This window comes from Falco cherrug, chromosome 8 (assembly GCF_023634085.1).
Source record: "Falco cherrug isolate bFalChe1 chromosome 8, bFalChe1.pri, whole genome shotgun sequence".
In the NCBI taxonomy this organism is placed as follows: Eukaryota; Metazoa; Chordata; class Aves; order Falconiformes; family Falconidae; genus Falco; species Falco cherrug.
The window spans coordinates 7,090,087-7,114,744 of record NC_073704.1 but is presented as its reverse complement, the minus strand read 5'-3'; the positions used below and the strand labels follow the sequence as shown (position 1 = coordinate 7,114,744).

Here is a 24,658-nt window from a genome sequence, read left to right as displayed (position 1 = left end):
CCTAGCCAGGCCCTGAAAAAAAAAAAAAAAATCCTTTAATTTGGCTAATTGCATGTGGTTGAAACCATGTTGAAGCTCAGTTCCAAGTTCGGTGTTAGATTTATGTGCCATAGGCTGGTGTGGAGAGCGTCTTGGATGCGTGGAGGCCAGTGGTTTGGGTTCACATGAGTTCAGGAAAAGAAAATGCTTTTTCATTTCAGCTTACCTGGTATCCCTCTCTGCCTTTCCCTTGCCCCCCAAGTTTTCCTTTGTGTTTCACCCCAAAGAAAAGCCCAGGTTTGCTCAGTTTCAAGCTCAAATGGAAAACAATGGAATTTCATCTGATTTTCACCCAGTACTATAACTCATCTTGGTCTGACTTGCTGCACAGGGCAAGCCTATGGAGGGCAGGGAAACCTTTCGTAGAACAGGCAGGAATATAAAATTCAGGTTCTTAATGCAACCACCAAAAAAAAATTAAAAAAAAAAAAAAAGGATTTTCACCTGATTGCACAGTGCTGCCTTTATATGGAGGCAGGAGCATTTCTTTCTCCTGCAGCCTGCCTTGTGTGGGACCCCAGGTGCCCAAAATGAAGGTTTCCCTTGTTTTGCTATTGGAAAACTCACTAGTGCCTTAACATATCATCGTACTGCTTGGTTCAGGAAAGGCAGGGCGGGGGTGTCTGAAGACAAGCTGTGTTATTTCATCGCCGACATTTTTATTGTGCTGTGTTCTGCAATGCTGTGGGAAAAGCCGCTAAGGCAGATTCCTTGGGAAGGGTTTGCACGGGCCCCCATCAGCTACCTTCTCTAACAGCATCCCTCGCTTCCCCTGCCCTGAAGTCCTCCCCTGCTCCTAGGGGAGCCTGTTGGGAATGGCACATCACTCTCCTCCTTCGCTACTTTTTATTTGGCACGTAACTTATTTTCCCATTAATTGTTTTTTAAGTGGTTTTAAGGTTTCCCGTAAGATGTTTGCTAATTTTATGTGAGAATACATACAGGCAGGAGGAAAGGTGGATGCGTGCGCGTTACTTGCCTTTCAGCAGCAGCTCAAGTGCCACGAATACATTAGTATGTGCTGCATGTCTTTGTTTTTATTGCTGGGGTCTCTGTCTCGTGGCAGACTGGGCAGAAACGAGCCGCTGTTTGAGTCACAGCAGAAGAGAAGTGGCTCAAGGCTTAGGAGAAGGGAATTTGAGGAGTTCTGGTGACTGGTGAGGGGGATGTGTGTTGTGAGTGTTGCACAGCTGCCATGAGATCTGCCTCCTCAAGGATGAAGGAGAGGAGACAAAGAGATGCCATCTTACAAGAACGAGGTTTATTTGTGTCCTGAGTAAAGTTAAGAGTTGTTTGATTGAAGTTTAGAGGTTGTGTGGGAGACTATTTATACTGAGTCTTTTCCTACCCGGTTGGCCTTGAAAACCGTGGTTTTCTAGAAGTTGTGTCATGAGGATGAGACAAAAGGTTCGGTTTGTGCACCCCAACCTTTACAGAGGTGATGAGGAGAGCAATCAGCCTTGGAAACACTGCGGTGCTCTTTAGTGGCTGTGCTTAGTCTTGACCTCCCAAGTGGATGGCTACTCCATGTCCCTGCTCCCATAAGGACCCCAGAGGAGCCCTCTGAATGCTTTAGGGTCCTTGTAGGTGACTCGGGCGCTGTGGCCCTGGATGCGCATCCCCCATCTCTGTGCCTCAGGGAACCTGGGACCTGGTTAGTAGGAACACTGGCAGCTAGCAGGCTGTTGGGGCTGGAGATGAGGCTGGGCAGGGCTTGCAGTCATTGGGAGAAAGCAGGAGGATGGTAGGCACAAATCTTGTGCCATCAGAGACCTCCTGGATGATGTGCACCTTGCAGACATGTAGTGAGCACACTTAGAGGATGCTAGAGAGCGTGGTGGTGAGAGCTGGGTTAGCCCAGCTGTCACCTCCACCATCACATGCACTTTCCTGTGATGCCTTGCACTGCAGAGAAGGGCAGAAATACTTCTGTGATGATAAAATTCTGCATATTTAACTTTAAAAAAAGTGCAGAAGGGGCCTGGATGTTGCAGCCAAAGGCCTGGAGACCTGCTTCAGAAATTCCTTCGTTTATGCCGTGCTCATGATCTGCAGACACATCTCTGTGCTTCTCTTTCCTTGCCGCAGGGATGGAGGCATGTTGGAGGGGAGAGCACTGGCTTGTCTCATACCAGCCAGGGCCTGGTTCCCTTCTGTGGAAGCCTCTCATCACACAAAACGAGCCCTGTTCCCTGCCACATGGGTGCAAAGCTCAGCCGGTGCCTCAGACCTCAAGCTGAGTCCTTGGCTTTCTTGCAAGATGAGGTGAGGTCTCCGTTCCTCATCCAGCAGCTCTGCGCAGCATCCCTGGAGGGTCCCTGCTCAGTCATCCCTACAGAGGTGGATCCAGAGGTGTCTCTGGGAAGGTGTTTTATCCCAGAGATCTTCTGATTCATCCCTTCTCCCTGGGAGCAAGGAGAAGTGCTTGGCACTCAGTCTCGGGGCAGTACCACAGCACACTAATGCCATGCAGTGAGTGTTAAGCATCACGTGAAGCAGGGGCCTGAGAATAGGATGAACTTCATCATCACATCCTAAGGAACAGGGGTACCACAGGGTAGAGTTAGATGGCCTTAGTTTTGTCTAAGCTCTAAGTTTGTAGTGTGTCTGCAGAGGACTCTAGCCAGGCAGCTGGACAGTGACAAGGAAGGGCTCTAATGGCAACGGGTGACCTGACCCACACACAGGCAGAAACCAGGCTCAGGTCTGATTTATTTTTTCCTTTAGCTGATGCGATATGATATATGCACCTTGGCAGCTATATTCCTCCACAGCATGGCTAGCTGTACACGTTCACTCTTTCGCATTTTTAAAGAGTCTTGATGGTGAACAATAGGTTTGGATTCTGCAAGGTATTTCCTTTGGGACACCAACAGTTTCAAGGCTGCTGAAGCCCTGGCTACGAGCAGGCAACTCTATCTCTTTATCTGCAGTAGTCTTCTATATCTCCAATCTGCCTGTGTCTCCACTTACTGGGGGGAGGTTGTGGTTGTCAACATATGCAATTTACTCTCACCCTGCCCAGCTGTGGATTTCCCCACTGAGATCAGTCTTGGTAGAGCACACCAAGGGATTTGGTTGTAGTTGACTTGAAATGAGTATTGCGTTGGCCTTCAGAAATCTCTCTTTCCCCCCTTCCTTTGTGCAGGTCCTTTCTCTCTCGGAGTCAGTTTTCTGGCCAGCTGCAGTCTAGTGTTTACTCAGCTGGGATGCATAACTTTCCATTCTGTCTCTCTGCCGCACTATGTGCTGTCCATACACGAGCCAGCAGCGATGTCCTCCCTGCTCCATCCATATCAGCTCCTGAGCTGAGTTATCTGCTGGCAGACTGGCACTGAAGTCAGGGGGAATGCAGACATCCGTGCAGATGTTTTCTCATACGATGGAGGAACTGAGCTGTCATTGTCCCAGGAGAGCCTCATGGGGTTTGGTCAGCTTTCCAAGCTGATGACGTGGAGCCTGAGCACCAAGTGCAACAAGGGCCTGAAGTAGGAGGAACCTCATCATCACATCGTAAGGGTCAGGGAGACCAAATTAGACAGCCTTCATGTCACCTAAGTCTGCTGTTTCTCAGGTGTTCTTATTTGCAAAGAGTAGAAGACAGTGGATTTTTGCATGACATCTGTGTCACGTTTTGTTCAATAGCAAAGGAGAAAAGGAAGGTATCTGGAATATTTTTCAAGCTCAGGAAAACCTGTTTCTTCTTCCAGCCTTTTTGTTTTTATTGCATCCCTTGTTCTGGTGGGCACATCCCCTTCTCCTCTTTCCTTGCTGGGACCACAGGATTTCTCTTGGTTCCTGGGGCTCCAGAGGTGAATCCTTGGCTGGTTCCAAATGGGGGAGACATGTTCACATCAGGAGATCCCTTCTGCTCTGACTTTGATATCCCACTGCAGCAGGCTGAGAGATCCCAACTTTTCAGGGAGAAAAAGTGTACTTTAAGCTTTCTGAGGTTTTGAGGGTCTCCTTGTGTCCTGTCAGGCGCATGGTATGGGGGACCCTCTGTTTCATGGAAGAGGGAGAGAAGGTTTTTATGGTACAAAGCATACACAGGCATGTATTTCAAGGTGCTTTCTGTAAGTCAAACCCCCTGGTTCTCCAAGTTTTTTATTTTCCATGGATTTGCAGCAGTAATATGGCAGTGTTGTGAGAAGGTGCTCCTGAAAGAGTGGAAGATTGAATTAAGTGGCAATTGGTGTTGAAGCCTTGCAGCCAACGTGGGAATGAGTCCAGTGACTGGAAGGAAAAATATTATTAATAATTATAAGAAGAAGATGAAGATGGCCAAAATCAGAAACATGTTCTGGAATCCTCCGAAAATAGTACTAAAGACATGCCAAACCTAACAAGTCAAGTAAAGCTCTTAGGGCAGGGTAGTATGCTAAAGGAAATTAAAATGGTGAGAGGAGTTTCAGATGGGACCTTGCTGAGGGTGACACTGTGGCCTCGTGACTTCAGGTATTTTCTGAACTCAGGACCAGCAGAAGGTAACTGTGGCCTCCAAGAGTACTTAATGATGTTTGGAGTCCTCCAGCATGGCCTGCTTGCAGCATCAGTTCCTGCCAATAAAATAAGCAATAGTGAAGAATGCCGCTGAGATTTGCACCATCAGCTCCAAAGTGGAGATAGGGACAAGGATTTTCATGGTAGCTGGAGAAAAACCAGTGCCTGGACTCTATTGACACTCTGAACAGCTGCTTAAATATTGATACCTCCTGATCAAAAAAGAACAGGCAGTCAGAAGCTAACAGGAGAGCTGGGAAGAGTTTTTTTTTCACATCCCGCAGCAGCTGGCTGGCTGGGTGAAGACAAGCACCCAGTATCAGATGTTTGTCCTGAGATGGCAGCCCCCAGTCCTGTATGCAGGAGATGACAGATGGGATGACAAAGCCTTCACTTCTGTGGCATGATGGCTCACCTCTGTCCTGCTTTTGCTAGCTTGGGATGGGCTGGGGTGATCTGGCTGCCTTTTTTGGCTGTAGAAAGTATCAAGACTCCTGGGACAGGCATTAAATACAGATGCATCACTAATGTCTGCTTTAAAAATTGAAATAGACCGTATTGATTAATGCCGGTGCCCCAGGTGGTTGTGATGCTGAATTCTCCGGCTCCCAGTTTGCTTCCTTCTGATGCATTTCGAGTTTCTCAGCTGTGCTCTTTGTAATCTCTTGCTCTGGGAGGGAAGGCAGCGCCCTGACCACACACAGGCTTGGGGCTGCCCTGGTGAGCCCCCAGGAGCATCCCAGGCAGTGAGCAACCTGCACTGCTGAGCCCACCAACCACCCCAAGCACCCGGGGTCAGCGACAGTCAGCTGTCCAAACAGATGGACACGTGTGCTGGGACTGGTGGAGGAAGACCCAACAGAACCAGAGAGAGCGCGGTGGCTCTGAACCTGCCCCTCTCCTTTGATCTTCACCCTTACCTTCCTCTGCTGCTCCACTTCACCCCTGGTTTGTTTTCTTCCTCTTCTTTCCCTAGGTCGTTCTGATCTCTGTTCAAGCGCCGATTTCCACCTCAGACATACAGCCTTGGGCTTTCAAAGGCATCTGTGAACATGTGTTTCTTCCAGAATTAACTCGGATTTCACCAGGAGGGTGTCCTGTTCCCCACCTGAATGCTTCAGTCCATCCCCAGGGGACCGAAAGAGGAGGCAAAGGCAGCAGGCAAGCACAACTTTTCTTGTATTTTGCATGTTTTCAGCTATATTTTCTCACCTATGTTTTACTCTTCCCTACAGGAGTCATGTCTTACTGCAAGGATCCCCTCCTTTGCTGGGGTACTTCCATTTCCCATCTTAAAAGCAGCTCCCTCAAAAAATAAAATGGGAGCTAGCCACTCTTTCTTGCTTTAGTCAGATATGCTGGAACAGGGCACATGCTACACATTCAGTCATCCCATCCAATACATTTGTTTCTAGTTTAGATCTATTCAAAATAAGACCCAGTGCGGACATCTGTCTTATTATCCAACAGTAGGTTAAAAAAAATAAACCCCGCTGGCTCTGTGGGAGGGATGTAGATAAATGGCAGCTGGATACAAGAAGTGGACTTCCAGAAGCTTTCATCCATGAACAAGGTAATGGGACTCAGTGGGGAGAAAGGCCATCCCATGCCCTTGCATCTGCCAAAACAGCGGAGGAGTTGGACACCACCTTCTCCGCAAAGTAGCTGCCTCCCAGATTTGCACCATAGATGTGCTCAGACGTACTCTGAGAGCCAGAGGTCAACTGCTTTATTAATGAAAAAGAGATTTTGCCATAATCCAAGGGGACTGAGCCTCGGGAAGGTTTCTTAGGCAGGGCCTGGAGGATACCAATGCACCTTAACTGTCCTGAACAGTCTCATCAGGGACAGCCTGTGCAGCCCCTGTCATTGGGCTCATGGGCTCCATTTACCTTCAGGGCAGGGCGCCTATTCCATGGTAAATGCACTTTGTCTCTTCCCTCGCCCTATTTCCTGGATGGGCTCTTGGAGACATATCTCCAGCCCTGTCTGCTCCATCTTCTGCTGGTCCTGGCTGGACCCCTGGCTGGGTCCTGGTGTGGTCCATCCCTCTGCCTTGTCTGGGGCTGTTGGTGGAGCCTGTTGCCAGCACCCTGCTCTGCACCACTGCATGCAGATGCTGTGGGAGAGCATGCTGGTGGTGTGGGATCCCCCTGCAACAGGGTCCTCCTGATCCTCCTTTGTTCCTGCTTGTCCCCCTGCATGGAGCAGCCCCCTTCTTGCAGCTTGCTGGCAGTCTGCAGTGGTAGACAGGAGGTGCTTTAACAGATTCTGCTTGATAAAAATGTGGCTTAATTCCAATGTTGATGGCTCTAATGTAATTTTAAAAACAGAAAATATGACATTTTCAAAACCCCACATTGGAAGACATTGACATAATGTCTTTCCTTTTTTTTTTCTTTCTTTTTTTTTCTTTCTTTTCTCCTACATGCAATCGGCATAAAACTGACGTATTCCTAAAATCTCCTGAATTTTGACAAAATGGCCATGTCTGTTTGGAAGGCTGATTACCTTCCTTGAGACAACCAAGACCAATGACTTCCCTGAAGCTTCTCTAGGCATTGGCTGGAAAGAGCGATTTAGTATGGAATATGTAATGAATAGTCAAACTGGTTCCTCTTCGTTTCCTTGATTGATCACGTGAGTTCAGCTTTATATCAGGAATCACTCAGCCTTCGTTACAGGTTTTGTGTGTGCTCTGCTCCCCTGTAAGGCGGTGAGGGAGGCTGCAGGAGGGCAAGGTGCATGCATGGGATGGGGATGGAGGGACGAGAGGACAGCTTAGCTAGGGGATATAATCCGTGTTTTCATGCACTGATGAAGCTGAGTGGTTTCTTACTCTCCTCTGTTTTTCTCTTCTTTCATCCGACATTTATGTCTGCTACATATGTTCCCCTTTACACCATGCCAGAACTATGACAGAAGGAAAGGGCAGGGAAGGGGTGGGGGAAGGGAAAAAAAATGTCAGTAAAGTTTCTGTTCTGGAGAGAAAACAGGACTCTATCAAAATATTAGCAGAGCACCAGCTGGTGCCGATTAGCATAGCTCGCTCTGGGTGAGAGTTTTCCATTTACCTTGTGCTGTTTTTCTTTCTCTGGGGTGCACATGGCCTTTCCCGAAGTGTGAAGATTCTGGCCACCAGGATTAATCTGCTCTACTCATCCAGCTTGGGCACTGTTTCTGAAGCTCTGCAATGTGCATTCAAAAATGCAATGTCCATTCAAAAGCCTGATTGCTCTGGGGGACCGTATCGCATCCATACAGGCTGGTTCAAGCATGTTGGATCACGAGAGATGAAGGGGCATGAGAACTAAAAATGTGTTGTGCAGGCGCTCATTAACTAAAAAGCGTGGCTGGAGAGTCCGTGTCCCGATAGCCAGCTTGCAAAGGCAGCAGTGCTAGGCTGGGGCTGGCTCCCGGAGCGCTTGAGGGGTCTGGACAAATATGCTCTGCACCTTTGCAAGAGATGCCGCTGCGTCCTGGACTCCAGCCCAGTGCCGGGCTTTTGCGGAGGTGAGGAAAATATTGCTCATTCATAAATGCATGTTTTTAGGGGTATTATTCCTGAATATAAAGTAGAACCAGCTTTTAGAAGCAGAGGATAAAGATTTGGCTGGGAACCTCTGAGCTGGAGGACCAATAACTCGGGAATTGCTCTGAAGTGTTTGATCTGTCTCAGGCCAGCAAATGCTGAGCCAGCGCCTGCTGTTAAGTGGAAGTTATTTTCTGCATCCACCAGAGTCCTATAAAACCATTTCCTCTGGGACCCACAGGGACAGCTAGGGCCGCCCCCCCCAGTATCAATCTGTGAGTGCTAAGGGAAGGAGGACGTGCTGTGTGACAGATTTAGGGGTAGCCTTGGGGGTCTATCGCCTCTCTCCAAGCAGCTTTGCCAGAGTGTTGAAGTTGCCTCCTATTCATCTGGAGAAGATTGGCGTGGTGTTTTAACAGGCAGAGCTGGTGCTCATGAAGCCTGGGTCCTACACCCACCTCTGCTGCAGGCTCCTTGTGTCAGCACAAGGAGATGATGTAGTGCTGCAAGGGGGAGAAAGGGCTGTTTTCCCGGGCTGCGGGGGTAGGGGGGTAAAGCTGGTCCCTGCATGCATGGGGGATGTCTTAAATAAGCGGAGGCAGGACCACCTTTGTGTTCGTACGATGCCTGGCATGGAGGACCCTGAGTCCCAGATCTCCAGCTGAAGCCTTGCTGATGAACGACCTGCACCAAGCCAGGCTTGGGGGCTCTTTCAGGACAAGTATTTCTCTGGGGACATCCTCCATGCAAACCTCTTCCAGGGGCCTCCCATGGCTTTCTGTTCCAGGTCTTCCAATGAAATGCTGTCATCTCTGTAGCTGCACCGCCCTTTGTTTTAATCAGCTCATTTTCTGTGTGTGATCAGGGGAACCGACCTCGCACAGATAGTGCAGACCGAGCGTCCTCCGAGGATTTCTGTAGATGCCTTGCATTTCCAGAGTTGAGCTCCCTGTGCATCCCCCCTCCTTGTGACATCCCTCCCTCCTCCTCTCACTTGCTTCTTGGAAATCTTCGTCACCTTTTTGAAGCGTAAGAGTATTTTCTCAGCATCCTCTGGTTCCTCTGAGGATCCCAAGCCTACACTGAAGCATACTCAATCCTGAAAGGTGCAAGCATAAGGGTTCTGCTCAGAAAGTCCCACCATCTTCCAGGTGATAACCCTGGAGGCCAGCAGGTGGACGTTCATGGTGTACATTTTCTTCAAGAGGCGGGTGCTTTGGCAGTAAGGAGGTGAAGGAGTGATGGGAAAGGTGACAGCCCCACCTGCCAAATGATGCCTTTCAGCTCTTGCCTTTGCCTGAGCCAATTATTTTGTTTGCCCTGGAAGTCCATTTGCAAAGCCTGAAGGAAAGAAAAACAACCTTCTCCCCCTCTCTGCCCCACCACCTGAGTGCTAAAGCAGACCCCGTGAGGTGAAGCACAGGGAGGCGTAAGTGGAAGAAGAGCTGGCAGGAGATCTTGTTCTCCGGTTGTGCCTGGGGGCTTTTCCCGTCGGAGCCCCTGGAAGGCCAGCGGGGAAATGATTCCAATTCCAGGCTTTCCAGCTTCCACGCTCATTTAACCCAAACCATTTCCTACTCTCTGAGAGGGAAGCAGGGATGAGGTTTGCAGATTCGAAGTGGGGGGAGGAACTGAAAATGATATCAGCAGTTTTACAGCCATTTCTTTTCTTGGCAGGACATGAGGGAAAACGTCTCCCCGCCTCTAGGACAGAAGGTGGAGGAATGCAAATGCTGAAACATTTTTCAGTTTGCCCTTATTATCTTTCCTCCCCCAGCAGTTTTATTAGGGTTCATAAATTCACCCTCAGAGCACGTATTCCCCCATGCCTTTTAACCCTCTGTGGCCTCAGAGGTCACTCATCCTGAAAGACTGCTGGCTGTCCAAGAAAAGCCACCTTTCCCCATCAATGCTGACTCTGAAAGGCAAGCAACCACATGGTGTCATCTCCATCTAGAGAGAACAGAAATCAGTGGGAAAAAGCATGTCTGAGGCAAATGTTTAAATCGAGCCATATTTTCCTGGTTGCTTATGTCTCATCTCCTGGTGTGCTCTTCTGCAAACACCTTGCTCAAGCTATGCCCACTAAGCAGAGGCAGCTGGTAGGGAGCCCAGAGGACGCAGTGCATGGCTGTAGTCACCAAACCATTCCCACTGGAGAGTGCTGTTCCATTCGCTGGTGGCAGGGATCCTGCCTTTCAGGTTCAGATCCTCCCTGCGAGGAGGCTAGCTGCCCTTCCTCTGCTTCTAGGCATCAAAACAAGACCCTCGCAACAAAGGCTTGGGCTCCCCTTTCCCACCTCACCCGAACCTGCTGGCTGCAGCACATCCTTTGCTTTAAAACCTCTGCGTGACATGTCAGATCCTCTTCTCAGAAGTGCCACTAGCTCCCAGTGCAACCTTCCGTGGCTAACTTAGCTGGAGCCAGTTTTCAATGAAAAGAAAGGAAAAAAATAAAAATAAAAGGAGCAATAGCTGCCTTGCTGCTGCCTTTGCTCTGATGTATCCATTTACATCTGCAGCACTAGGAGAGAGGGATATCTCTGTGCTTTTCCAGTACTGTGTGCAAGGAGAGCTTGTGGCACAAGTGTAATATAAATAAAAAACCTAATAATGCAGTGAAATGGGCAGGTGAAGATATGACGGAAGAATATGATATTGTCTCAGAAGCGTTTCAGCGCAGTAGCTTCGGCGCTGTGCTCCCCCAGCACGGCAGGAGAGCAGCGGAAAATTCCTCCATCCCAGCACGGCACCACTGCCTGACTCCCTCTTACAATGAGAAGCCAGAGGTAATAGTAACCCTTTTGGCAAGAACAATTTCTTCACAGCAAGCCAAAATATATCCAGTAATACAGAAGGGTCCCATAAAGCGCAGCGTGGTAGGGACCTGTTAAACCAATAACCTCTGCTGGGCTGGTGTGCGGGTTTGCCTAGCAGCCCACAGCTCTTTTGGAGAGGTATTTAATGAGGTATTTTGTAGCTAGTGTTTGCTAAACGATCATCTTCTGGTGTCAAGGTCTCCATTTTCCACGCAAGCTTTGCTAAAACTGCAACAATTTTATTATTTTTTTTTGTGCTGACATAATATTTTTGTTGTAGTTCCCAATCCAGAGTTGAGTGTGTTTTCCCGTGCAGGGGGACCATCAGCTTCTCCGTGGAGATGGGGGCCCATGGCATCCCTCGGCACCTGCTGAGCCGTTCACAGCACGGGGTCACCAACCCTGCTGTCCCTCCAGATATCCTTAGTGGTCCTCGAGAGGATAGCTCAGGTGCGTACCGGCCCTAAACTGCCTGTTTCTGCAAAGGGAACCTTCCCCTCCCTCTTGGTCAGAGTCTGTCTCAGCCTAGAAATGGGGTGATTTGAATCCGATTCTTGCAATTATAACCCTTTACCTGGCAATCGATTTGGATAGAGGGGTTCCCCGCCCCCCCCCCCCCCCCCCCCCCCGGCCCAAGAAGACAGCAGGCAATAGGAATCGATGGATTTGGTTTTGGGTTGGTTTTTTGTTTTTTGGTTTTTGGTTTTTGTTTTTTTTTATGAATTGATGAATTTGATGGTTTGTAGAGCATGAAAAACACACCTGGAAAAAACCTGCTCCCAGTTAGGCTGGTTCAGAGGGGCAGAATTAGTTTATACGTGGAGAAAGCAGAAGCATTCGGAGCATTATTTGCTCGCTGTTTGCTGCAAGGGAGGAGAAAGTCAGAAAAGCGCAGTGGTAAGCTATGTTGCGTTGGAACAAAATATTTACATTTTTTTCCACATTTCCCATAAGGCATTAGCACTTTTCCAAATGTGACATAGGAGAAGCAAATGCTCAGTGGTCTGTGGATCTAATGTTTGCTTAAGTACCATGACATATGTGCATATGTGTGTACACACACACACACACGAGATATTTTAGTTCTACTATTTAAATTAAGGGTGGGATACCCTTCAGCACTGCATTTCTCAGCATATGTGTTCTTATACTCACTTATTCTTTGTTTCTGCCAATGCCTAAATTGGGAATACTAAACAGCCACAAATATGCAGCTAGTGGAGACGCAGGAATTCATTTGGAGGGAGCGAATTTTGATCTCAACTTGATATGTTTACAAGGGAAAAAGTCGCTACAGCTGCAGGAGGGGAGATTTCTGTGGTGGTATCTGTCTGTAATGTGTATCACGGACTTGTTTTCGCAAGTGCCTCGAGGCAAAACTGAAGCTTTTGTAACAGAAAACAGCCAGTAGTTTCAGTGCCACGTCAGGGATATATGTGTATGTATATGTACACATATGCATATATAGGAAACACCTGTTTGCACATTGTTGACGCTGTTTTTAGTTTTTTACACCACTGTGGCTACCATGAAATGCCCAGGAGAAGGTAGGAGGTGGGTACTTGGGAGGAGGCAGCATCCCCAAGGTGCAGTCCCTTGCCCTGCAGGCGAAAGGGAGCCCCTCCAGGGATGGGGAGGTGGCTGAGGGGGGCTTTGACCTGCTGAGCACTCGCTGTGCAGCCCCTCGGCATGTGCGAAGCCTGCCTGTCGTCACCCCGGCCAGTGCCACAATGAGCAACGAGGTGACGGTGGCTTGGAGTGGGGTGGGAGCAGCAAGGGAGGGCTGGAGAATAACAGGCAACCGGGTGGGTGCTGGGGAGCAGAGGAAAGGGAAATTTGACACAAACTCAAGTGTTTTACCTCCTAAATCATCTCAGTGCTCTGCAGCCAAAATCCTGCTCTGGCTTGGTCTTTCTGGAAAGCTGTGCCATCTTTCTTCAGTATCCTGATTGATGACTTTTTGAACCTGGTTATTGGTCACCCCAGGAGATGTTGGGGCTTCCTCCAGCCATAGGTTCCTCAGGAGAATATTGGGGTCAGATTTTCCCACCCACATGCCCCCATCTCAAATAAGGGTTGGGCTTGCGTGGGAGGATCGCTCTCATGCTTCAGCATAACTCCCAAGCAACTCGCTGTTGCTTTCCAGTTTACCTCCATGCAATTGGAAAATGGTTAACCAGGCTTCAGGATAGCTCAGCTACCCTCTGCCAGATCAGCGTGCTCTGGAGATGCAGAACTCACTGCATTTCTGAGCTGGAACCTGCCTGCAAGCTTGCAGGCTGCCTGGGCCACTTCAAGCGTGCAAGGATGCCCAGATGTGCAAGCATGGGGCATCCCCAGGGCTGGGAAGCAGTGTGGGGGGGCATGAGAGGGGGTGGCAGCTGAGCTGTGCCAGGTTCTCTGCTGGCAGAACGGGGTTGGATTAAAGAGCTGAGACAGAGTTGATGGAGCTAGGTTTTGGGGAAGTAGGAAGCATGGTCACGGAGGAACTACAGGCAGAACTGGAACTGTTTTGCCTGCTCAAAACCTGCACCAGCACCATCTGTACTAGCAGGCACCTGGGTCACTTGTGCAGCCATCACAGCTGGGCTCGGCATGGCTAGTATTCAAGAAGATCTGCATGAAAAAAGATAGCCCACCTGAGTTTTTATATTTATTCCTGTTGACTTAGAGCACTGAAGTCTTTAGCACTCACCTCTTTAGTCTCAAGTCAGCTGGAAAATATAAGGATGACACAGGAGGCCTTGAATTTGCTGTTTCGTAGGAAAACGCACATAAATTCACCCCAACATCTTTTTCACTGGCCAAAAAAAGTGAAAAGTCCATGGGAAAGAAGTTTTTCCTGGAACAAACTGAATGGGAATATTTGCTGTTAAAATGCAGCGATCTGTTTGGAAGTTAAAGGGGCAAAGATGCCTGTGTGAAAAATTTCCTTTTCTGTGATGTTTGCACACCCGCAGCAAACAAAGTCTCTATTCTGATTCCCACAGTAAAGCCGGAGCAACTCAACCACCAAGACTGCACTTGCCAGCATTTTGCCTACGCCTCGGCAGCTTGCTAGTGTGGGTTACGCTGCCGTTGCCTGTCCCTGTCCATGCAATGTGCCTGAGTGTTTCCTCACCCCAGGCTCCCTCGGCAGGGAGCACGTGGAATGCAGAAACTGGGCAAATACCTGATGCGATTTGTTTCAGTCTCAAACATCAATTCCCTACCCTACACACACCCACACACCCATCCCCGTAGGTCTTTAAACACGCCAATTTTTTCCTTTATCATTTTTGGCTATAAAAGCATCAAACCACGCAATCCTCTCAGCGCTGTTGCCAGCCTGAAGTTGTTGAGTGGGTCTCTCAAGGCAAGCTGAGCTGTGCCGCAAAAGCTTTCTTACATTACCCACCACAACAATAAAACACTGGCAGGGAAGCAGAAAGAAGATATTCACGACTTTTGAACTGGACGTTGACTCTCCAGCTGTAATATTACTTCCTTTGCTCCAGCAATGAGTCCCATTGATAGTATAATTTCATTTCCCTTCTACGGTATCGCATGAAAAAGATTTATTCTTTATATTTTATTGGAGAGAGGGTGAGTTTCGAGGTGTTAGTCAGTCTAAGATGCTATGGGGTGATGCAGCCTATTGACCGTGCAGTGAATTATAACAGAGATACTGCTCTGGGCATGACTCAGCTGCCTTTGAAAGGGAATCCCTTCTCTTGTGGGGATGCCTGGAGGTCAGGCACCCCGCCGGTAGCGAGTGATTCATATGTCGCCGTACTTACATTGCCATATATAGCACATTCCCCTGCCTTTAATGCTATGATGTTCGACCCTCAGTACAGGGAAGAGAAAAGTCCATGGTGATCAAATGTCCCTGAAGCAGGTGAGATTTATTTGGGGTGGCTAAGGAGTGCTGTCTTCTGCACCTCCAGCTGCCCCCATGGCTGGAGATGGCAACTTGCTGTCAGTCCTGCATCCCACTTTGGCCCAAAGCAATGTGCTGTAAGAGACAAAGTCCCACCCCCCGCAAGACCCATCCCCACACAGCCCTTAGGGCTGAGTCCACAGCAGGTGCCTCCAGCCCCCCTCCTGCTCAGCCATGCCCACCCAGCAGCTCCCTTCTCGCCCATCACTCTTCCCCCTGCGCATCCTCCCAGCCCTGCCACCCACCTCTTCCAACCGCTGTTCCGCCACCTCTCCCTGATTTTCAGCCCAGCTTTAGGTGGATTTCCCCGCCAGCCCCGCAAAGGGAAGCCAGGGAAAGCCTGTGGGCTTGGAGGGGGGCACGGCAGCATGCTCTGCCCCCAGCCCCGTGTGCCTCCCCCCACTTCCCCAGGCAGCCGTTGCGAAAGATCAAAGTGGACGGCAAAAATAGCAAAAGGGGAAGAGCTTGTGGGTTTGACATCTGGAGGCCAGAAGCAGCTCCTGCTTTTGAGTAGGCAAGAGGTGAAGGAGGAAGGGTAAAAGTGGGTTTACGGTCTCTTATTTTTTACTGGGATTAAAAAGTTTTTATAAAGTTCTATGGTCTGCTGTTACTTGAGACAGTGGTGTCTGTCTACAGCCTCTGCAAGGCCCCGCTTTCAGAAGTAGGGATGCTAACCGCACTTATAAATAAAGAGGTGGGTATCTTCTGACAGGCAAAATACCGATTTATCTGTGATGCATCATCTGACAGTCTTATTTTTATTCCAAAGGGTGTTAAGAGGCACCTGGGAAATGTCTGTGCTGCTTGGCTGAATAAAACAGGTGCTGTTTCCTTTTGGGACTGGAGGTTTTCAACGATAAGGGCTCGGAAACCATCCCAGACCCAAGGGGATGCCCAAATCAGAGGCCAGTTTTACAAAGCCTTTCACTTCTAGGATGTCTGTCTCCGACCCTTTTGTGAAATCCAACCTCTGGACAACACTGCCAATACGTGTGATTGAGAATCATGGCACCAAATTAGGGTAAGACTTAAAAAATGAGTTTATTTAACTGTGTGGCAGTGTCAAAATGCATTGTAATATTCAACTCAGTCTATAAAGGAAGCTGAGTGGGCAAAGTATTTTATAGAAATCTGTGTGAGTGGCATGAGAACAACTGGAGGCAATATAGCATGACGTTTTGTGGTGAAATCACTTACCACAGAAAAGTGCAATTTACAGGGGATGATTTGTGTCCAGTGTGGTGAATAATTTTGGCCATGGAGAAAAAAAGTTGGGGTGGTTGGGGGGAGCAGGAAGGTAAGAATGGCAAAGGACATTTTTGTTTGTTTTTCTTCTAACAGGAGAAATCCATGAAGCAAATGGAAAACTTCATTTTTAATGGGACAAAATGTGTCATCTGATTGCAAGCAGGTTTTGCAAGCAGGTTAGTTTCTTTTTCTTTTTCCTTTTTTTTTTTTTTTTTTTTGTTTTCCCCTGTGTCTTCTTAGCTGTTCAGTCTGTTGAAGAGCTGGAGCTGTTGGGAAGTATTTGGTGGCCCATGGCATGCAGAGCTGTTGGTCTCTGGTCTTTTCTAAATTTTACCACCATGATGGCTTGCCCTTGATTGCCTGGATGTAGGGTCAGTGACCATCTCCTACTCCTTGATCTAGAAATAGCTTTTTTCCTCTTCCAGTCACTGAACTGGAAATCATCTCTCATTTGCACTGGCTTGATGTGTGTTTCTGGTGGTTTTCCCCACCTCGAAGCAGGATTGCTGCTCCCAGCCACAGCACACGGTAACAGACACATGGCCCGCTATGATGCAAAACCCTACCAGGTTGCATGTCTAAGTGCTTGCATCGTGCCACTTTCATTAGCACATCTCCTTGTGGTCTTGTGAATTCCACTTGCTCATCACCCCTTGTGTATACCAGGAAATCACAGAAGTGGGCAAGGCTTACCAGAAGAAGAAAGGAAGGAAAAAAAAAAGAATGTGCAAGTGTTGGAGGCTGAATTGGGCAGGAACGAGCAAAGGAAGAAATGCAAAGGGTTTGTTTTTTTTTTATTTTTTTCCCAGTGGTGAAGGCAGACAGGATGATAGCTGCCTTCATGTGAAACTGGAGCTACATCCAGGAATGGTATTTATATGCACGGATGTAGCTTTCAATCAGGATGATGTAAACACTGCTGCAGAATTTTTTGACTAGGCTGTTTGGGAAACGTGATGGATTAAATATGACAAACAAGATTCCTGGACGTTTATTTATCCGCCTTTTCATTTGTGCCAGTTTCATGTTAGGCAAAGCTCTGGCTACCAGACCAATACTAAGCCTCGGGGGCAGGCAAGGCTAGGGGGGGAGTCACAAAGAGAGTGTTTTCCAAGCCCCATCTAATTTAAAGCATCTTTTGCTGAGTGGTGCAGCGAAGAGGATGTGGCTAACACAAATAAAAAAATCATAAAGGGATCAAAGTGTGTGTGCAAATTCATTCCTTGTGGCAGGAGTTCTGCCAGTTTGCTTGCTCGCTTGCTTTCCTAAAAAAAATGTCTCCCCCCCGCCCCAGCCCCCCATGATGGAGTGAGCAAATCACATGTCAGAATCTCTTCTGGATTTCATAAGGGTTTCAGCATTGATGGATGGCCAGGATGACACCAGAGCCTGTACGTTGTGCCTGAGATCTGAGCCGCTTCCCCTCGGTCCCATGGTTGCACATGAAACAGCCGCATGAGCGCGATCTATTTATAAGCGGTTCAAAGACACCACAAATGTGGGTGGATGCTGGCTTGGAGCTCCAGGCCACCAGGAAGCTCTCTAGCACTTGCAGGAACCTGATGTTACCCCAGAGCCCGAGTGCTTCCTGGTGGGGTGAAAGATGAGGAAAGCTAGTCTTAATAAGGAGGAAAAAAAATATAATAAAAATCAAACCTTTGGAGCTAGGGTGATTCATATCAGAAGGCATCAGCGGAAGCAAGTTGGGAGATGGAGGATTCTTACTAAGGTACCTAGGTCAAATTGTGTTAAAAGAACTGAGTGGGCAGAACTAACACTGTGTGGTAAATCTGATGGGCAGAACTAACGCTGTGTGGTAAATCTGATGGCAGAGGTGTCGCTGGTGCTGGAAGACAAACTGGAGATTTATATCAGACAGGAGAAAATCTGCAGGGTTTAGGTTAGAGAACTCTACTGCAACTTGCTGTGCAAGCATCGGAGCCAGAGCTAACCCTGATGATGATGATGGATTTCACAGGGTGGTTGCCCACCCACCAGAGCACCTCCATGGGCTATCACGGGGGCAATGCCGAGCGCTGGACGCTCCATCCAGCCTTGTGCTTCAAGTTCTGCTTCACAGTGCATCCTGCTCAGATGACGCCCCAGACTGCATAGAGGTGAGAAGAGCTTTACCACAGGAAGGGACGTGGGACTCCGAAGAGCCCCACTGCAGGTGCCACCCCCATCTGTGGGCTTGCACTGGCTGTCCTGTTGTCTCCTGACCTCACAATGCCATTACATGCAAGGAGGAGAAGACATTTGCCTTCAAGACAGCCACTGTAGCCATTGAGTCACTGGCTACTGCCTAGTCCCAAGCCAGTTCTCCCGGTTCAACAAACTCATACGGCTGTGGAAACCACACGACACAGCAAGGCCATGGTTGTGTTTCCTACGGGAGCGCTGGCCTGCTAGAATAACATCCGCAGAGAACAAAGGCTGAAAGCCTGGGCAAATCTAACGCCGGAAGAAGAGTCAGTTTAAAACCGAAGGAAACATGCCTCCAAAAATCCTGTGGCATTGCTAATGAAAAATAAACATCCATTTTGCATCTGCAGAGAAAGGAAAAGAAAATGAAGTCAAAGCGCAAGGTCTTGTTCTTATATTCTAGGAATTTTCTCCATTGAAGATTGTCAAATACTGCATGCCAACACTTGGGAGAATGACAACAGGGTCTTTAAGTGCAATGAATCAAAGCACAAGAGTAAATTTTTATGGAACCCAAACTGCTATTCTTAGAAATTATCCAGAATCGAAAAATAAACAGTTCAGCAGGAAAAGAAATGTTCAAACTCGCAGGGGAGATTAACTCTCATCTGAGTGGAAACAAAACCTCAAATGAGCCACATCGTCATTCCCACACTTAGTTAATTGCAGTATTGTTCAAGGGCAGAACCAAGTGGTTGGAAGACTGCAGAATTGGATGTAGTAGATGGTATCTTAAGAGGAAAAAAAAAGGCATAAATAATAGTTTTTCCCTCATGGCTAGTTCCAGAGATGTTGCTTTACCAAGGTCTAGGATGGGAGTGTAAATGGATGCACGGGGGTGCCTCTGGCAAACGAAGACACCAGAGTAAGTGCAGAAAAATGATGAGCACAACCCGAGATCAGGAACCAAACTGTATATTTGGAGATGACGAAGAGAGCAGTTTACAATGTCTTAGGTCAGGAGTGCTTCTGAGAGCAGACAAACTCCCTGGCTGAACCGGCAGAGGCACGGAGGGATCTAGCTGTTGATGCGTAACCGATCCAGGCTGCAGGTGAGGTACCCAGACACAGGGAAGCCCTCAGCAGCCCAGCTATGGTTTTGGTGGGTTCTTCAACACAGGCCATCTGAAAATGAAGATTTGACATTTTCTCCCCTAAAACTGGTAAATCACAAGATAAGTTTTAATGCCAGAGCTGCCGAGTGAAAACACACTACCTGTATCTAGCCAAAATAGTTGCTTTTAATGAAGAGCAGATGCCTGTGCGCTTCCACTGCATGAGAAAACATAAAGCAGATTGCCCTCAGCCTTGTAGGGTTTTGGTTCTCAGTTTCCAGCCCTGGTGTTGACGCACGTGGGGCTGAGCATGTTGGAGAGGGGTAGCTGGCTGTCTTAGCTGTGGTGGGATTTGCATTGTACATAGACCATCCTTGGCTTGCTCTTTTCTACCGGAATGAAAACATCTTGGGATGGTCCCACCACCAAAGGGTGGCCGGGGGGGACTGTGTGGATGAGAGGCCTTGTAATGATCTCTGCCATATATGTTTTGGGGGGAGAAAAAGAATATCCATAGGCTGAAGGGTGAAAATGCTCATTAGCAAGTATCACCATGCATTTGCCTCTCTGGAGCTGCTTCAGAATGTGAACGGTCACAGAACAGACTTGCAGTGAAAAATCTTTGTTTCACACAAGATATCCCCAGAGAAAAAAGCAAAAGTCAAACAAATTTGTATTCTTTAAAAATCAAACCAAACAAAGCTTCTCGGATGACTCCATAAACAACAGCATGAAAAAAAAAAAAAAAAGCCTGGAAAAACAATTCACACAAATTAAGCACTAAGGGGCCTCTGTTATTTGCAGGTATATTCCCAGTGATTTCTTTTTAGATCACACAAACACCAACAAAGTCATTAAAAGTCAGTTCTTTCCTTTTATTAGCAATAGCCAGGCTTGATGATTCAAACCACATTCAGTTTTCAGAAGGGAGATTTTGATCAAAGCATTTTTAAAATCAGATGAAAGAAGTATTATAAAAAATGTTCATGCAATATGAGCCAGGAAGTGGAAATGGCTGTCCAGGAGAAGAGCTGGGAATATAGCAGGGGAGAAAAAAAAAAAAAAAAAAAAAAAGTATCAAAAGCCCCCAAGCTGGTACTACAAATAAGCACATAAACACAGTTACAAGTCAAAGGGTTTACAGAGGCTGTGTTTCTTAATTCCTAGAATGAAGAATTCAATTATCACTTTAAAATATGGTTGACTCAGTCAGGTTGTGTGAACCTTCAGTGGGAGGGCAGTATTATTATTACTTTGAATCTTTTCAGGCAGGTGACAGCATCCTAGGTATGACAAGAATGGCCAAGTGTGACACAACCAGGTTCTTCCAGACAGGACCTTTCCTTCTCAGATGTGCTCTTACCACTTCTCTAACATGGGTGGTAATTTGTTGGGAAAGCGTTTTTGATGTGAAGGGCTGGTAGAGGTGAGGATATGGTGGAGGTGTGCAAAGTTGGAGGAGAGAGAGTGAAAAGGAGGTGATGGGTAAGGAGAGCAGAGATGTATGGAGACGACCCCAAGGAGGTGCATGCTTTCCTGGTGAGGGACCCTGGAGAAGATCCCAGCAGGCTGGTGGGAACATTCATCCTTGTCTGGTGGGTGGCTGTTCTGAAGAGTGCTTTCCTTCAGCATCCAAGGAATGCAATTAAACACAGAAACCTTCACCCTTGCTTATTTTAATGGCCTTTCACCCTTGTTTTGGCAGCAGGGAAGATGCTGAGTGTATCGTATATTCCAGCTCTAAATGTGTCTTGAGTTCCCTCCACCAAACTGCTACAGGGTTTCTATGGGCTCCAGTGTGGACTTATCTGCTCTAGCTTTAAGTGCACTCAGCAGCCGGAAGAAGTCTAGCCATGGAGCTCCACAATGCCTAATTTACTCTGTCAAGAAAGCTTCAGAGACTGCCAAGAACTCGAGAAAACGAGACTGCACTGAGCTCTGGGAGCTGGCATCCCTGAGCTGCCTTGTTTGTGGAGACTCTAGGGACCTGTGCTCGGGTCTATCTGTTGCACCGGCATTTTGAGGGGTGGTGAAACCACAGTATATGGACAGTCATTTCCTGATGGGACATTGGTGTGGGTATCCTTGGTACCAGCCCCCACCAGCCTTTAAGGAGGTTTGGGAGAGCTCCTGATGGTGGAACAGAATTGCCCAGGAGAATACTGCAAAGGTAGGAAGAAAAAGCGTGATATTTTGTTCAGAAATATCTCATCTTGTCCCATTAAGAGTTGCTGCAGCTATGGCTTCCACCACAAAAAATGGCTATGCTTGGCCATGTTAAAGTCTTCACCAAAGCTATATGATTTGCATCACCACATCCATGCATTTAAAGCCACCTGTCATGGAGAAAAGGCTCATATAAGTGATGACGGGCTAGTCCCTGGGACAGCCATTTCCCACTGTAAATGCAGGACAGTGCAAGGCTCAACCACCATGGTGGTTCCCGTGTCCAAGGTCAACTTCTGCACAAACTTCTGCGTTTCTGGACAAATGTGGTGGTGCTTTCCACAGTGCTTCTGGGGCTCTGTGCCATGGTCATGACTACGAAAAGCAACCTTGATTTAGATCCCATGTTAATCACATTCTCTGTGTTACCTTTTTAAATATTTACTGCAGCCTAATTAAAATGAAAATATATTCAGTATACATATGGATGAAAGAATGCTCTTTGGTTTTTAAGTCGATGCTTTATCCTGCGACTTTGTAGTTACCAGCACTTTGAAATATAGGAATGATCTGAATGGGAGGTTTTGACTTGTCCAGAAGTTGTTTAATTTAAAATCAAAGGGGTTTTTTTCTTCTTTTTTTTTTTTTTGGTTTTAATGTAGGTGATTTTAATCAATGACACAATAATACTCAATATAAAACTACAACCTGGCTTAAAGCTGAAAACCAATCTGTAAGCATTCAGTTTTTGTTACTGAAATGAAAAAAGTGTGGTATTTTATTATTTTTTTTAATGCAAATGAAAATCTTAGGGAGTGTGTTTGTGGTATGTGCATATTTCTAGTTCATTGAAAAAGTTTTTTCATAGCCCTCAAACCCCTGTTTTAATGCCTTTCCAAAAAGAAAACGTTTTCCAGTGAGGTGCAGATTTCAGTGAGTTTAAGGCAAACCAGTCCCTCTCCTCAATTCGCTAAGCATCGTCCAGACCAGAAACTTCTCCAGAGAAGTTGCTCCCTTTTTTTGAAGCAATGAAAGTGCTCAGCAGATGTTCTCATCTACTACCCCATGCCAGCCATGTCCTTGCACTGCAAGTTGCTAGGAGTGGATTGGCAAAAGCCAGCTGTCCAAATGAATGGTTTCTGATTCATTAGCAATTGAAAAAGCAATTAATTCAAGTCATATCACATTGATTTGGGTATGTGTGGGGGGTTTTTTTTGCATTTCATCAAACCTAACCAAAATTCCACGTAGGGCTAACTATTTTGGTTAAGCTTAAGAGAGAAACACTGCCTTGCAGTTTTGAGCAAGTGAAAATTGCATTCAAAAATTGAAGCAAAACAAAATAAGGGCATTAAAAAAGCAAAGGGCGTTTTGCATGGAAAAGCCACAATGTTTCATTTCACAATATATGTCAGAAGAAACCCATGTCCTCAGATTTTTAAGAAACATTTTTCAACTGAGCTGCTCAGTGAAACTTTCACAAAATGTTCTGAAGTTTCCAGAACTGGGTGTTTTTATCACAAAAAAAGCCCTCCACAGAACACGAAGTGCTTGGCAGAACTAGATCTAATGCAGGGGGAGATGGACTGTGCCGGAGACCCAGCCCAAGTGACATGCTTTCATCACCTGGAGAGGCTGATGCCGTGCTAGGACAAGAGCCAACAGCTTTGTTTTACAGGTGACTAAAGCCAGATCATCTTGCGCTTGTTTTTGAGCTGGATGTGCAACCCAACAGTGCTCGTGATGCGCTGTCGGCGTCCCTGCACACCCCTGCTATGATGCCTGTCTCAACTCTTGTTGCTTTTAGAGTTTAGCAGCAGTTGTGGCTGCCGTGTATGCTGCAGTGCAGATGCAGCTGTGTGGGGAATCCAGGGAGATAGTGCACGAGCCCATGGTGGGACTGTGCCGTGGGCTGCTAACAGTCGACACGCAGAAGGAAGGGTTGTTATTGAGCAGGGACCAGGCACGTTCCTGGGGACAGAGTGACGCTGTGCTAGGATGGGATGTGATCTGCTGATGTCTACCGGTCTGTACGTAAATCCATCATTTTTCTTCCTTGTCTTCAAACTAAAAAACAACGTGCCAGATACAAGGTTATAAAAAATTGATAGTTCAGCTTCTTTAGCCATTTCCATCTGTCTTTTCTGCTCTGCAATATGTCTTGCAGAGCAAGCCTCGAAAGAGGAGGGTGTTCAGGAGCACAAGGGGCAGGAAGGACTGATGTGCTTTTCTTTCTTTTTCACTTTTGCAATCCTTTCTGCTCGTGTTTACCTGATTTCTGGTTGGTCTTCTACAGGGAAAGGGATGCGACATCCCCGACAAGCTTAAATTCTTGACTCAAGGTTTCCGTTTTGTTGGAGCGGTCATTGTCCATCAAATTATTCTTTGCAAAGCATGGTTTTCAATCAGCCACAGCACAGAGGACAAATGGCAAGAACAGGCTTCTCCTGAGATTATCAGAGCTTTTTTTTGGAGGAAAAGAGAGCTGTAAGGAAATAGGTGTGCCTGAGAAAGGGAAGGGAAGCATCCTCGGGATCTGTGGAGGCGGGAGGAGTATTTTTGATCTGGTTGAGCGGCATGGCAGGAGGATCAGAGTGGTTTCTTATTTTGTTTGAGCTCCTTGCCCATTCCTGATTTACGTTGCAGACATAGGGTCTGTTTCCTTTTAAGCATTTAGCAGCAGAGTGCCCCTGCGTTTCTCCATCCATCACGGGCTGGCATGGCACGCACATGGTGGGGTGGCTGGAGGGGTGGGGGGAGAAGCAAAATTGGCCAGAGCCTCCTGTGAATGCGTTGCTGCTATTTGTGTTTTATTTGAAGAAATGATTAGAGTTTATTTTATTGCCAGGAAAGGCTGCCAGCCTTTATGATGACAAAATTGCTGAGTTTACTAGGAAGTTTATTTATATAGGCTTTGAAAGACAGACCCCGCAATGACAGACACCAGTGAAGACCTGGGCTTGCTGGCTCTCCCATTTCCCTTGGCTGTTCTGTGGATGTGTTAACCCTTTACTTTAACAGGTTCCTACAAAAAGAGGGATTAAGAGCAAACATATGTACAAAATACTCCTTCTTCCTTTGGAAACTGGGTATTTAGGAGGGTTTGAGCTGGAGATCTGAACAAACAAGCTGGCAGATGTTTGCTGCTGGTGTTATGGACCAGCTCCAC

The 24,658-nt window shown here is 47.3% G+C and overlaps 3 long non-coding RNA genes across 5 annotated transcripts; 1 reads left to right on the top strand and 2 right to left on the bottom strand.

Annotated features, from left to right (window-relative positions):
* Nucleotides 1–3,289: 3,289 nt before the first annotated feature.
* Nucleotides 3,290–7,745, bottom strand: LOC129736685 (uncharacterized). The gene is made up of 3 exons (XR_008733683.1): nucleotides 7,617–7,745; nucleotides 5,463–7,455; nucleotides 3,290–4,199 (listed from the first exon to the last, which is right to left on the bottom strand). It is a non-coding gene; the product is annotated as an uncharacterized LOC129736685 (long non-coding RNA).
* LOC114015450 (uncharacterized) lies at nucleotides 7,049–22,698 on the top strand. Of its 3 annotated transcripts, XR_008733682.1 has the most exons (6): nucleotides 7,049–7,182; nucleotides 7,664–8,055; nucleotides 8,940–11,343; nucleotides 15,750–15,836; nucleotides 16,157–16,239; nucleotides 21,029–22,698. It is a non-coding gene; the product is annotated as an uncharacterized LOC114015450 (long non-coding RNA). The 3 variants fall into 3 exon arrangements; XR_003559382.2 differs by having other exon boundaries at nucleotides 7,664–11,343; XR_008733681.1 differs by lacking the exons at nucleotides 7,049–7,182; nucleotides 7,664–8,055; nucleotides 8,940–11,343 and adding an exon at nucleotides 15,255–15,509 and having other exon boundaries at nucleotides 21,029–22,697.
* Nucleotides 11,591–15,190, bottom strand: LOC114015451 (uncharacterized). Its single transcript, XR_003559383.2, has 3 exons — nucleotides 15,061–15,190; nucleotides 13,589–13,745; nucleotides 11,591–13,509 (listed from the first exon to the last, which is right to left on the bottom strand). It is a non-coding gene; the product is annotated as an uncharacterized LOC114015451 (long non-coding RNA).
* Nucleotides 22,699–24,658: the final 1,960 nt, after the last annotated feature.